The sequence below is a fragment of the Parasteatoda tepidariorum genome, chromosome 10 (assembly GCF_043381705.1).
Source record: "Parasteatoda tepidariorum isolate YZ-2023 chromosome 10, CAS_Ptep_4.0, whole genome shotgun sequence".
Lineage (NCBI taxonomy): Eukaryota > Metazoa > Arthropoda > Arachnida > Araneae > Theridiidae > Parasteatoda > Parasteatoda tepidariorum.
In genome coordinates this window covers 19533302-19543914 of record NC_092213.1, presented here as the reverse complement: position 1 = coordinate 19543914, position 10613 = coordinate 19533302, and the positions used below count along the sequence as shown (strand labels likewise).

Genomic DNA, 10613 nt, shown 5'->3' with positions numbered 1-10613 from the left:
GAGACTTCCAGTTGACTCAGATGAGGATCTCGTCGCTCGCATATCTGTAGCTGCTGCAGGTGTGCGTGAAATACCAGGCATCTTTGAACGTGTACGCCAATCGCTCCACCGACGCTGTCAAGCATGTATCGCTTCTGGTGGACGCAATTTTGAACACTTACTGTAAACATGACACTTGTCAACAACGCTTTCAATAAAATCTTTGTTTTTCCTTTCGTCCGTTATTTCTCCTGTTTACGCCTCACCGCGTCACTTGCGACTATACATTCCTATACAATAAGTCATTGTTACAATGTCCTGTACCTACCATTAAAGTTTGTACCATGAATTCGGGACCACCCTGTATAACAACCGTACAAATGCCTCAGAGGGAGACCTTGTTGGTTTTTCTCCGTGTACTTAGGTAATACTGAGTGTAAAGTATGTTCTTCACATTGCACGGTGTATGCATGATATTTACTTTATAATTTGTATTTCAATAAATCTTTATTTGCCGTTAATTGCATTTATTTTCAAGTTCAACAAACATTGCCAATTATACTGAACTTGGCGGTAATATTATTTCAATCTGCGATAAATTTATGGTTTATAGTGGCTTCATTCCATGTCAAATTTAAAAATGGCACGCAAAACATTGAATTTCACTGAAAATTCATATTATATTAAAGGGATTATGAATAAGTATTTATATTAATGAATATATATAAAAATATAGGACAGTATAACTGGAGTTATAGTTATTCATAACTCTATTTATATAAATTATAACTACTTTTTTAAATGAACCGGGAGAGCCTGGTTGGTAGGGCTCTGGAATCCCGTTCGTGAGAATGGGAGTTCGAATCCAGTCGTCCAAAGACTCCCCATGTAGTCAATAGTGACTGGTGCACATTAAATCTGTCGGTTCACAATGTCTTCCATGTTCCCATCAAAAAAAATATGTACCTCTGGGGGGTACTATTTTGGTGATTGATCATTCTCTGGTTAATGTTCAAAAATGCGATCTGTGGATGTATGAATGTTTCCGCCCTATAAACGGGTGTGACGTATAATTCTGGCAGACATGGAATTCTTTGCCATAGATCTCTCTACTAGAAAACAAGAACAATCGCTCCCCCAGTGCCTTAATGGCCGACAACAACTTTGTTAAATCTACATTGGTGATTATAAAATATAATACAACTTTTTTACCCATTTACTTACGTCAGTATTATTGATGTTCTTAATATTAGCATAAAGAATTCTATGATATAATTTTCCATGAATTATTCTATAAATTCTATATTGTTGAATCACGGTGCCATAACTGGAGGAACTGGCATGAATAACTGTGTGAAGCCAGGTGTTTATTTTTTCATCCATAATTATGCTTTGAAAATGCATGTCTATAAAACTAATACACTATACGTTATACTACAGATTAAAAACAACGGTAATGTAATTGAAACAAAAAAAATTAGTAAGATACGTACAGAAATGTAAAATGGCGAAATTGCACTGAACCGTTTAGGAATAAAGAAATAATTTCTTCGCCATTATGACGCCTTGGTTAATTTTCGTAATAAGTTTTGTAGGTAAATATACGACATATTTTAAATTAGATTTCTCAGAATTTTTCAACCGATTTCGCCCAATTTTTGTATTTTGCCATAAACAATTACGCATTTTAAAATGCAATAAAAAATTTTATACGTTACAATTAAAAACTTTCTTGACTATTATTAAATAAAATAATCAAAAATAATAAATATTTGCTAAAGTGGAATTTTTTTTCATTGAATTATCTTCGGATTAACGAATTTTACAATTGCGTGCAAAATTTTTTCCACTCTCTTAAAAAGTTATAGTGTGATACGGTTAAATACGCAAAAAGTAAAATTAACATTAAGGGGTTAAAACTTTGAATTGCTCTCATAATCATACTTTAGGGACCATATGGCTGCTACCTCCTATGTTTTTGGGTTCAGCATTCCGAATCCATCGAGAAAAAAAAGGAATGTGCATTTAGAGAAATTGCTTTTTTGTGTCTGACTTCGTAACTTAAAATATCGTCTGGGCTAATTAAGTAGCATATTTAAGGTCATCCCCTCGAACAATTGAGATTGAGTCCTCGGACGTGAATATCCGATCATTAGATCAAATGTTATTCATAGTGGTCCGTTTATTTATTAATTTATTTGCACACTGTACACAACATTTATCATGAAATACAAACTAAATTCTCAAACAGCATAAATAGCTCAGATAAAAATACGAAATATATATCACAAATACATATATTTGGGTTGCGTTGATACTTGGTTTAAAGTAAACTATCTCTTGTTACATTAAAAATAGTCTTCCAGTCAATACATTAAGTAATAAAAGAATTATTTAAACTTTCTGGTGCATTACTTTTGAATGCTTAATCCCGGAAATATCACGGGCACGTGAAAGAGAAGATGAAAACTCACTCCGTGATTTTGTTGGGAGCGAAAGGGAAAGGGTTAGGATATTTCCATTACCAACATTTTGGATAAAATAGATTTCCTGATTCTCTGATATCAATTTCGAGAATAAACATGTTGTCTTATATACATAAATTTAATAAATATTTAGTTACCTCTGTCATTTTCTTAAAGTTAAAAAAGTTCCATATTGTAAATTATGGTATAAAGTACTATCACTTTGAGTAGAGTATCCGTAAAATAATTTTTACAGTAAATTTTTATACCGCAATTTTTACAGTAATGTTCTTTTAATAACAGTGACAGTTATTTTACAGTAAATATTACTGCAAAAATTATGGTTTATCAAATTTTTTCAGTAAAATTTCAAGGGAAAAATGAATTTTGGGGTAGGAAGTATTGGCTCTCTAAGTGCTAGAGCTTTTAACTGTAATTTCTTCTGGAATTTTTATAGTATAGTTGAGTTATTCGATGACAAAATATAACATTTCCTAAATAATTGTACAGTTCTTTTAGTAGAAAAACAATACTTACGACCAGCGTCATTGGATGCTGCAGCAATAGTAACTGCAACTGCAATAGTAACAAGAAGGAAAAGTTTCATTTTTGCAAGATCTCTCTGTCTAACAGGATGAAATAAAATAAATTTCTGATCACCAGCATATATATATACTAAATTTCTTAAATATAAATATAATAAATATGATTTATTCTTAATAAAAATTGCTTGATGTTTAGCAATACACAGCTGAAATACTAAGTACACTATTAAATATTAGAATTTAATGATTCTGTTCCATACATTAATTTTTCTATGCTATCGAGATCCATTAGAACTTTTAAACGATTATTTTATTTCAGACACAATCTGAAAACATAAAGTAGTAAAGTTAAAAAAGTCTGTAATCTAAACAAATAAAATGAGTTATAAAAAGACGAAGTTGAATACTTCACATATTCCATCATGTATTATATAATATTTGCATTACAAGTTCATTTTTTTACTGCCAACTATACCCAGGAATATTAGATTATTTTAAAATAATTGGTTAAATTATTCCATTCAATTTTCATAATAATGTCGAGTTCTCAAACTAAAAAAAACTAATGTCTAAATTCATAAGTTCAGTCAAATTTAGTACACATTTCCTTATTTTTTAACTTTATCAACGAAACAAATAGTAAACAAGATAAATACTTTCTATTTTTATATTTCATAACCGTCGTTGAACAGTCCAATATTTGGGTTTACGACTACTAATGTTCAACTACGTAGCTTTGTAATTTTGAGCCCAGTCCAGAAGATAAGGGAACTCCTGGATCAAGTATTGGAAGAAATTTGCCTTCATGGAGAACTTTATGATGGAGATTACCCGCATTTACGTTGCAAGCTGGGGAAAACTATGAAAATCTCCCTAAACTACCCTGACCGCAAGGGGACTCTAACCATGGATCCTAAAGCGGTAGGATATCCAGCTCGTGCTTAGAAAACGGAAGCATATCAAATAAAATAATGACTAAATTCATTCTCATTGATAAGTTAAGTCAAATTTAGTATACTTTTTCTTATTTTTTAACTTCATCAACGAAACAAATAGTAAACAAGATAAATACTTTCTATTTTTATATTTTATAGCAGTCGTTGAACAACCGACCCAATTTTTGGGTTTACAACTAACAATGCTCAACTACGCAGCCTTGTAATTTTGAACCCAGTTCAGAAGACAAGGGAATTTAGAAGAAATTTGCCTTCATGGAGAACTTGATGACGGAGCTAACCCACATTTACGTTGCGATCGGGGGGAAACCACGAAAACCTCCCGAAACTTGCCACACGGCAAGGGGACTCTACCGCTGCGGATATTTTACGTCAGCACTGCGGTCGGTACGAGCCTGGTGCGGAATTCGTATCGATCAGTCATCCCTGTGATTTCAGCCAACACCTCCTAGAATGGTTCAAACAACACCTGTTTATTCTAGGAGGTGTTGTTCGAACCCGCTTCAACTCAAGGCGAACGCTTTATCCCTTAAGCCACCACGGCTCAAGATAAATACTTAATTTTCTTATGATTCTGTATATTTTATTTCTTCTTTAAAAGACAAAAATTTTACTCTACTTGTACTAGTAAGTTCCACCCCTGTTTGCTGACGCTTCCCAACCCCCGAAGATAGCATAGCAATCTTTGGGCAATCGGCAATACAAGCGTTCAAAACAATCGTTATAATCATCGGTAATGTCCAAGTTATTTGCAAACAAATTGTCGTTGTGTCAAATTGTAAAATGTTCAATCTTGCCAATACAAGTGGTGTAAAAAATGAGGGAATGGTCTCAAAAGAGACCTTACCCCATTTTTTTACCCATCCTTTTTTGGAAAAGGGATGGAAAAACCTTACAATTTTCAATCGTGTTTCAACCAACTGCGGTATGCAGATACTTTTCAATTTCCGCAAGTGTGGATCATGAGTCTTTGATGGTGTCCACAAGACTTCTTTGTATCTGTCCAGGAATTTTCAGATAGCAAATCGAATCGCGGACACCCCCATTTTCCAATGTCGATGAAGGGTATTCCCAGATTTTCGAAATTATCCGCCAAATACGGGCACCCTTGGATGACCAGACGGATATAATCACAGTAATTTGAAATAAATATTGAGCAATATGGACTGTACATCATTTTGCTCTTGAGGTAACTCGTTTGGTTTGGCAAAAAGGGTAAGTTCAAGTGATTTACATTCTTCTTAATACATTCGCAATGCATGGAGTTGTGACACCTACAAAAAGCATTTAACAGATGAATCTGGTAAGAATCGACGCTTGCATTAAACCAACAGTGTAAAAACAATTATGTTGTATAGACGTGAGCTTGTAAAATTTTTTGCTATACGATTTTACCCCAGCGATTCCTTTGCTCCAACGTGAAGCTTTTGTTTGCAATCATGTCTGAAGTGAATTTCTCAATGAATTCTGAATGAAATCTTCCTTTTCTAACGAAGAAGGAAAATTGTCTGATTTGATCCTTGCTGATGCTCCAACTCCACTGAGAAATGCATTGCCATCTCCTCATCTGAGAGATGCATTTCCCCACTGCCTCCTTCACCAACAAATCATTTATTCAGACCCATCTCACCACCAACATTGTCTCCTGCCAAATCACCGATGCCAGTGAAACGAAACCCACGCTCCATCATCACTGTTGCTCCTCATCGAATGAAACCCTAGCGAATTCCATTGGTTTCGGCTCAGGATTTTCGTTGCCGGTTGAAGCGAAAGTTTGACATTTCTCCAGACACTCCAGTCAAGCGTTTCGTGAGAAAAGAGTCCAAAGATGAACCACCTACCAAACGTTCAAGGGATCCTCCAAAAAATCCATTTCAAAGGAATCTCGTCATCCTTAAAAGAATTCTCGTAAACCTTTGATTGCCTCAAGAAAATGTGACAAACCCACAAGCGTATCAAGGAAATGTAACAAACCCACATGCGTTTCAAAGGAATGTGATAAACCTTTAAGCGATTCTGACAAACCCAGAGATGCCAACTTGCTCCGGAGAGCAAAAATTTCTCTTAAAGTGATAGTTTATCAATTGTGATTCTTGGTTTAATAAATTAAATTGAGTATCCACCACTAGTTGAGTTTTTTTATCCACCACTATTTCTAAATAATTCGTAGGCTTATATAATTCACCACTTCATAGTACTATTGTCGATTTCAGCCCGATTCTTCTAATCCGGTTCGACAGTCGGTAGTCCTTTACATATTGACAATTCAAATTGGTGCTGCTGAGATGATGGACAATGGGTTTGATGCAAGTCGTGATTCTGGCTAGCTGGATTTTGATGTCTTGATTTTGCTGACAGCATTTGACCATTTTTCTTTCGAGTGAGTCGTACCTATTTCATTCTCTTGCAATTATGTCTGATTTTACTAATACTGACTTGATTTGAGAGTTTGAGTAGTTGCAAGTTATGTAAAGGTTTCTGCCTGCAAATTGTAGTCATCAATTTACGCAACCATATCGATTAAGATGATAATTCAACCACGCTACAATGGCTACTTATCATCATCACGGACTGAAAGGCATGCATGTGACTCAACGACGGATGAGGAATGCACGGATTTTGAAACCAAAATGGCTAAAGAGTTTGCAGACATGGAAAGGAGAATTAAAGAAGATGAAATGAAAAATAAAGAACTACTTGAGAAATTAAATAAGTTGGAGCAGTCTTTCATGCCTGTGCCAAATAGGCCTGAAATGCCGACTGCAACAGTTGATGTCACTGACATGGAAATTTATGAAGGCGGGCAACTTTTGGAAGAGACGGGGAAAGCGTCGACCATTGATTCAGAAAGCTCAATCAAAAATAACACAGAACCCCCTCCAAAAAAGGAAAAAGATGAAAAAAACGCAAACCAACGCCAAAAAAACTGAAGATAATCTAAGCATGACTACAAGAAGCTGCCATTCCTCACCGACAGATACCGCCACGTCCTTACCACTACCAGATTCCTGCTTAGCTCCACCCATGGAGGATTCAAATGAAGCTGCAACTCCAGTAAAAGTGCTAACAACCAAACATATTAAAGTCTTAATTCGTGGACTCCCAGCTGAACTAAAAACGGAAGATATCTCTCATGAATTGGGGAAAACAGGCATCTCAATCCAAAAAGTAATACAGTTTAAGAGAAAAGTGAGCGAGGCCTATCGACTCTTCCCACTTTTTCTCACAATTCTTATAGAAACAGAAAATAACCGACAAATCTTCTCCGTCACCAGCATATGTGATGTCCCGGTCAAAATTGAAAGGTTCCTCGGTGGGAGAGGCCCGATTCAGTGCCTTAACTGCCAAAATTTTGGCCACACTCAAAAAATATGTAATTCACCTCCAAGATGTGTTAAATGTGCCGCAGAACATCGATCTTACGAGTGCCACAAGGACATCGACACACCACCTATGTGCTGCAATTGCGGGGAAACCCACACTGCCAACTACACGAGGTGTAAATCCGTCCCCCCAGGAGGGGCCCTCGTGCCATTCCATTCACAACTACAGGATAAGCTCACAGATTGGTAACGATCTCAAAGAACTTCAGGAACTTTTAAAAAACAAAGAAGTGTTTCAGATATTACAATCGATCATGAGGGAGACCACTCCTGAACAGTGATATCTTTTGCCTTAGTTTGAACTCTTATTTTAATCACAGAACTCTAGTTTCGTATTTCCACACTGCTCATTTAACAAATATAGAATGTTTTCAGTTTATTCAATTTCGAGTTGCATACAACAGATGGCGCCACTAAAGTTTGGTATAATCAAAGATTTATACAGCTCGACTTATGTTTTTATCTATGTATCAACTCGTTCAATAATTTTCAATTGCTTAATTTCCATTTCACCTTTCATATTTCTATGCATAATATTCATATCAAGCTGCATATAATTACTATTACACATTTCTCAAATTTGGTTGAATTCATGTTTCTTTTTGCAAATAATGATTAACGTATCTATCTCCAATAATGTCTGTAAATAAATACCAACGTATATTTTTCAAATTATGCCTGTATATAATTATCATATTTCTTGTAATACAAAATGTTTTTAATTTATCAAGCAAAGAGCTTGACTTTTTTAAAAAGCTACCATAAAAAAGTTACACTGCATTTTCAAATCAAGCTATTGCACATTTCACTAATTATGTTTGAATACAATGTTTCTTTTTCATTGATCAAGGTTGCAAATAATGAATAATGTATCTATCTCCAATTATGTCTGTAAATAAGTACCTATGTATATTTTGAAATCATGCCTGTATATAATAACCATCTTTAAATTGATTGTAGTACAAAATGTTTTAATTTATCAAGCAAAGCGCTTGACTTTTAGAAATAGCTACCATACAGTTGCTAAAATCAAAATGCCTTTAAATCAATGTATATAATATTATTTCATGATGTATGGGATAGGGGACGCTGCGCGGCCCAGGTGCTCAGTTTTTGCGAAATAAAGAAAGAAAGTACTATTGTCATGACCAACCAAATTGGCTCACAGACTCGTATCACTAGTGAAGGAGCTGCAAAACTTACTAAAAAATGAAGAAGTGTTATGTCTTTTGCAAAGGATCCTAGGTAAGACAGCTCTAGTTCAGTGACATTTTATTTCTCAATTCCGGACTTTTCCTTTCAACATTGTACTCTAAATTCTACACTTTCAATATATATCTTAATTAAACATGTGCTAGTTAAATGTAGAAATTTAATATGTATCAATTTCTGTTAATACTTATTTATGTCAACTTATGTATATATATTTCAAATTATGCTTATATTTATCTGTGTCAATTTAGATTCGATATTCAAATGTTATATCTACCGTATTTATCTATGTCAACCTATGTATATATTTTTCAAATTATGTTTTTATTTATATGTGTAAATTTAGTTTCGATATTCAAATGTTTATTTACCCAAGCAAAGTGCTTGTAATTTTGTATTAGCTACCACATGACTGCTAAATTCATAATGTTATCACTTTAAACTTATGTAAATTTCTAGATGTATGGGATAAGGGCCGCTGCGCGGCCCAGGTGCCCAATTTTTTATCAATAAAGTAAGTAAGTAAGTACTATTGCCATGCTATACCTTTTAAAACGCAAGCAAAAATAGTCAAATATTTGCAGATTTTACTTTGTAGTTATTTATCGTTTTTCTTAAATTATTTTGGCGTGTCCGGAGCAGTTGGCATCTCTGCAAACCTGAAACTGTTTCAAGGGATTTCGACCCACCTGCAAGCGTTTCAACAAAATCTGCCAAACCTTCAAACGTTTCGAGTGATTGTGACAAACCTGTGAGTGCTCCAACGCGAGATTATGGCAACCCTGTGAGAGGTCCGATTCTATCGAGACATTGTGAAGAAAAAGTGTCATCGTACCCATCAAAACGAGAATCTTGGTAGTACATGCCTAGGCCAAGGAAACAGTTTTCCTCTACTCACAGTCCTTGACAAAATGAAGTTTCATATTGATGTGTCTTTTGTGAAAAGATGATTTTGCATAACTCTTAAAATCAATTGCAGAATGATTGTCCGAAGCAATGATCAAAGGTTTCTCTAGAAATTAAGAGCACTTTAGTTCTTCAAAATCATTTAACAACCATATTAAATAATTTAACAGCCATATTTAATCAACAACCATTTTGAATCATCTGCCAATGAAACACGTTCAGTTTCACTAGTGGCCATTATTTTTTGTTCATCGCTTCTTTTATAAAATTAAACAATCTCTTAGCATAACAATTTCTCCTGAAAATGTTTTTATATTTTACGCATTACACTAGCTTGCTTTAGCACAAGCTTTACAAGTCCTGATTTGTTGATATAAAAAAATCTTTTTATGCTTTGTACCATCGAAATATCTTATTATTAGTTCAGGCTGTGCTGTTCCCAGGTTTATCAATCAATTGCAATGAATAACTCATAATAAAAACTGGACGATTTCAATTAGATAAATAAAGTTCAATTAATTGCTAACATTTAGTTTGATCTACTATTCTGTTTGAACATTTAAAACTCTTATCCTCCCTTCCTAAAATTAGTGTTTTTACATTTTTACTATCAAACGTAAAATTTCTTGTCAATAAATTGTTTATGTACACAGTTTATAATAAAAGTATACCATTTTCATTTTTATTTCTTTCAAAACCAGGAAATTTGTTACCTGTATATATTTTTTTCATTTCAAATGCTTGGGATAATTACTATTATATTACTATACATCTATAAATCAGAATATATAACTATTATATTATTAATCTACTGCAATTATAGTTTCTATTTTTATAAAAACACACTTGTTCGAAGCTAGTTTCTTCGTCTATTAGCATGACAACGCTATGTAAATCAGAGCCTTCCTTAGAACCTTCCTCCATTCTGCTCTTTTCTTACCCTAGACTTACCCGAGAAGAAAGAAGAGATAGGGCTCTACGCAAATCTACAGCCGGTTTTATGGTTTAACTGACCATGCAAGGAAAATGCAAGTTAGTGAATTAAAAAACTGGATTGACAGTTCATCGAATACTATTAAAATAGTTTTATCCTATTTTTGACATACATATCATTTAAACACGAAAAATCCATATATATATATATATATATATATATATATATATATA

General features: G+C 34.0%; 1 protein-coding gene and 1 non-coding gene across 2 annotated transcripts in view; one reads left to right on the top strand and one right to left on the bottom strand.

Moving 5' to 3' along the window:
- The window catches only part of LOC107440244 (uncharacterized), a 10332-nt gene extending 7200 nt beyond the window's left edge, over positions 1 to 3132 (bottom strand). Inside the window, exon 1 of the transcript XR_011637856.1 lies at positions 2982 to 3132. This is a non-coding gene — a transcript (uncharacterized protein). The remainder of the gene's footprint in view (positions 1 to 2981) is intronic.
- The window catches only part of LOC107437016 (uncharacterized), a 256380-nt gene that overhangs the window by 157572 nt on the left and 88195 nt on the right, over positions 1 to 10613 (top strand). The window lies entirely within an intron of this gene.